Here is a 5,055-nt window from a genome sequence, read left to right as displayed (position 1 = left end):
TGTATTTTTACATTAAAAATGCAAACCAGGACAAAAAAATGTCCAAAATGACAGTATTTTTTAAAACTATAATATACAGTTAAACTGTTAAATCTTGGCTTACAGAGACGTCTCCCTTTCTGCGCCATTAATCTATGTTTTTACTGGCTCAAATTTATGCATGGAGGAAACATACAAGCAAACAGAGGTGCTCTGATGTCTCTCCACGTGTTCTGCCAGGGGCTTTAACAGGCATCTCAAATATTCACAAACATCTATCAGTGCCTGTGAGGGTCAGAGACTTGCTGCAGTAAACCCTCTCCTTCATACACAAACGTGTTTTTTGTCCCATTGCTTTTTGCTCTCACACATACACGCAAACACTTTATAATCACCAGTTTAGTTTTATATCTTTCTCAGAAGTCTGCGCAAGAAGGTGTGCGATTCAGAGGCATCCCTCAAAATTAAACGTAAAGCTGAGGCAAGTTTGCAGCAAACTGAACATAAAGTCAGTGTTGGTGGTCTGGAGGTGACAGAAACAGATTCTTTACGTGTGCATGAGTGTTAGAAGGTGTGTGGTTAAGAAGTGAGGCTTGAGGATTACTGGCTTGTGAGTGTAGGAGGGCCCTGCAGTCCCAGTTAATCGAATAACGCACGCAACGTTCCTCTGCCTGCATAAAAAAAAAAAAAAAACGTGAATATCAAAGAGGACTGTAGGAGGGTAATAGACACAATCAAACAGCAGATTGATGCCAGTCATTTCAGGTTTGTTGGATAAAACAAACAAAAGGTAACTGAGAGGATTTCTCTTCTTTCCTGCTCGTGAGCTTCTTTTCTCTGATAAATGTGACCACGAGTGCCTCCTGACTGCGCCGACCAAAGAGCTCATTTATTAAGCTAGCTTTCGGAGGAACAAAAGGTCACGGCACTTGTGTATGCAAACACGATAAACAGAAGAAAGAACAGTGTGGGAAGAGGTTTGTGTGCAAGAGGCACGTGTATTACATCTGCAGAGAGCTGAGGCTTCTTTTCACAAGTACACACTCGGTGATGCACATTTGAGCTCCTCCGTCTGTCACATGCATTCATCATCAAGATGTTTGAGTTTCACACATTCGGTCCAACATCACTCATTAAATAGACATTTAACCTGCCATCACATGTACAGAGATTAAGAAAAAATAAAGACTCTTGTATGGCGGAACTGTATAAAACTGATATTTTTTATTTATGTAAGTGGACGATTGTGGAAAATAAGTGCTGAAGATCAATAAAAGTCAATTTTGTACACATAACCGCTAGAATATAGAAATTAGTTAAAGATTTTAGTGCGTGTTTAATGGTCTTTTTTTTCTATCAGAGCCTCAGGTTTAATAGAAAATCAACAAATCTCCCAACAGGTTTGAAGTTATTTAATTGCACGGTGGCAGAATTTCTTGCAGGTCATGAACTACTGTATATGAATATAATGAACTAATACCCAGCTGGAAAATGTGCTCTGAACAACAAATGGTTTTATTTCTTTAGAAATAAGTGGTGACATCTGTGGAAACACTAATAAACCAAAAAATAAAAATAGAGAAAACAACATATTGGTTAAATTTTATTTATCAATGTGCACGTGATGAATTACTGTGAGTAAACTGGACACAAGTTAAAAGACATGAATGTCAGAAATGTGACAGCTTGATACTCAGACAGCACTAGTGTCTGTGGTGTACAGTCTGGTCACAATATTGTGATCTGTGCTATTTGACACGTTTGTAACTGTGTGCGTTTCCTTTTCCTGTTTCCTTTAGACATTTTGGCAGTTTGAGTGTGTGTGGGCTGAAATAAGAGAAATGAGAACCATGATCTAAAAGTCACCCCTGCAAAATACATATTGTTGTGGATATGCAGGTAGACAATTTAAATGTTAAAAATAATTTAATTTATAGAGGTCTGAAACATTATAACAAACCTGATATAATAATAAACATGTCATTGTAAGTTCCCCTGGAGATAGAGCGCTCTAATATTAAAATACATTAGGAATCAATGTCTAATGTTCCAGATATACAGTACATGTTTGGAGCCAAGAAAACAAGCTCATCTGTGAAGATGGAGTCTATTAATGTGTGTGTTAACATTGTTATGGTAATTATATCTTATTAAAAACAAAAAGGCGAGGGAAAAGATACAAATTGTGAAAATGACCAACCATGTAAAACAGTTCGTTGTTGGGATGCACAATAAATCTCCCATTAGACATCAGTTTCTCCCATCAGTTTCTGAGGCCTTAGTTTATTTAGCAGGTAGAAGTAAAAGCAACCAGTTTCATCTCATTACATTTCATTACAGTTTTGTTTAAACATAAATTGTCATCATTTCTAGGCTGGAGCAGTGGGTGGGCATCACAGGGTCATCCCTTTAAATCCTTCTCTGACAGAACCTGTTTTGTCAACATCAAAGATTTTAGTTCAGCATCGGAAGCACTTTTGTGGGGGGTACCGCAGAAGTCCATCCTCGGTCCTCTTCTCTTTTCTTTATACCTGCTGCCACTAGGTGCTATTTTTTGTAAACATGGCACACCCTTTCATTTCTATGCCAATGACTGTCAAATCTATTTCCCTCTGAAGCACACCAGTGCACATTCTATTCAGCCTCTTCTTGACCGCCTGGCTGACATCAGGGACTGGATGGCTTTAAATTTCTCAAGTTTTAATGAGAAGAAGTCTGAAGTCATGTTGTTCCCTCCTACTGGCATGATCAAGAACCACTGCATCAACCTGTCATCTCTAGCCCTGTTATAGAAACAAAGAGTCACTAATCTGGGAGTGACAATGGACTCTTCCATGAAACTTAACAGTCATGTAAACATGATTGTTAAATCCAGTTTTTTTTTTCAGTTGAGGCAACTGTCTAAACTGAAGCCCATACTGTCCAAAAATAACCTTGAGACCGATATACGTGCGTTCAAAACATCCATGCTCGAGTACTGCAATGTGCTTCTGTTTTGGAATCAGTCAGACCTCCATTGCACGTTTACAACTGGTCCAAAATGTTGTAGCCTGGTTTTTAACCAGTACAGGCAAAAGAGAGCATATTATACCAGTTTTGGCCTCCCTGCACTGGCTCCCAGTTCACTTTCGAATTCAGTTCAAAATACTCCTGTTTGTTTTAAATCTCTTAACAGTTCTGCCCCCTCTTATCTCGCTGATCTGCTGCAGCCATATGTCCCACAGCGATCTCTGCGGTTGTTGGATAAAATGTAAATGTTATCATTTAAAACTGTTTTTAGACCCCTCACCATTTAACTAAACTCCAGTCGTGTGAACTAAAGAACAGCCAGAGTCTTGTTCTCAGCTTCATGTGCATGTGCAGTGAGACCAAGACCTTGGGTTTTTAAACAACCATGATGTTATTCAGACCTGACCTCGCTACTCCGGCTATCCCATTTTGTAATCAAGCCGTCTGTTTAGTAATCTTTTCTGGCTCCGCTGCGTCGGAGAAAATCTGTATCTGTTGATTTTGCCTGTTGCTCACTCCTCCTGTCTCACAATAAAACACGAGCTCTCCCGTCGAACGGTGGACTTCACCTTGACGTTTGGTCAGGTCACGAACTCCCCCCTCTGCAGAGGGCTCATCAAAATTCTTACACTCTGTCTTGTGTGTGAATTCTTTAAAGGTGTTACGAGGGAAAAAATCCCTATCAGCGGTCAGCAGATCAGATGCTTCTATTGGTTCCAGGAACATGTCTTAAGCTCAGAGGTGATGGGGCCTTTTCTGTTACAGGTCCAAGACTGTGGAATGAGTTACCACTGCATGTCAGGCAGGCCCCCTCCCGCATGGTTTTCAAGTCTCACTTAAAAACCCACTTTTATTCCCTGACTTTTGAAACTGTGTAATTTATTTTTAACCTGTCTGTATTCAGTTAGCCATTTGTTATTATCTTTTTCCATTTTGATCTATGTATATTTTATTGTGTGCTTTACTTGTTTGTTTTTGCTGTACAGCACTTTGTTTGGCCTTGCTGCTGTTTTAAGTGCTCTATAAATAAAATGGTATGATATGGTATGGTATGGTATGGTATGGTATGGTATGGTATGGTATGGTATGGTCCTAATCAGGAGTGGTCAAAGTGTGGACTACAGGCCAATTGAGGCCCTCTGAGGGAATTTGTATGGTCTGTACCTGCAAGTTCTGAAGGGTATAATTTTGGCCCACAAGCTTAAGAGAATGATGCAGATGAGCACCTTCTGCAACTTTTAAGGAGTTAATTTTTAATATACTGAACAAAAATCTAAACACAACACTTCAGTTTTAATTCCTATTTTTCATGAGCTGAACTCAGAGATCTGACTTCTTCTATGAACACACAAGGCCTTTTGTGCTTGAATATTGTTCACAAATTTGTGTAAATCTGTGTTAGTGAGCAATTTTTCTTTACCGAGATAATCCATCCACCTCATGGGTGTGGCATATCAAGATGCTGATTGGACAGCATGATTATCACACAGCCTTAGGCTGACCACAATAAAAGGCCACTGGGATTTAGTGGATGAAAACCTGAATGATGACATCAGCAGAGTCGTCAAAAAGTGTGAAAGAAGACTCACTGAATAAAGTGAATAAAGAATGGACACACTAATGACCAACAACTGGTGCATGGCATAAACTGTGGTTGAATATTCTTCTGTCAATGTTTGAGATTTATACTTCGATACTGAGACAATGATTGTTGTTTACATCTGTGCAAAAACAAAGTATATCATCATATTGAGCAGATTTAACGCTTCTCATCAGTCTGATTTCAGAGTCATGCTGTGTGGATACATTTGAGCTGAGTGACTAAAAGTTGTTTTTTATCAATAATGACTAAATGTAGGAACATATTTTTACTAAATAAATTAGTCAGTTCCTTAATCTGTGTTGGAATGAATAATTGTCCACATGACTGTTTGATCTCCAGGAGGTGTTCACATAACCTGATCTAAAGACTAGCAAAACTTCAACCAACCACTTCCTGTTCTGAGCAGCTCCTCTACATCAACGTTTCAAGCTGATAGTAAAGATCCAGTCTGTCTCGTGCTGTCT

Source organism: Nematolebias whitei, chromosome 13 (assembly GCF_014905685.2).
Source record: "Nematolebias whitei isolate Nwh7 chromosome 13, NemWhi1, whole genome shotgun sequence".
Lineage (NCBI taxonomy): Eukaryota > Metazoa > Chordata > Actinopteri > Cyprinodontiformes > Rivulidae > Nematolebias > Nematolebias whitei.
The sequence above is the reverse complement of the archived record's forward strand: the minus strand, read 5'-3'. Positions refer to the sequence as shown.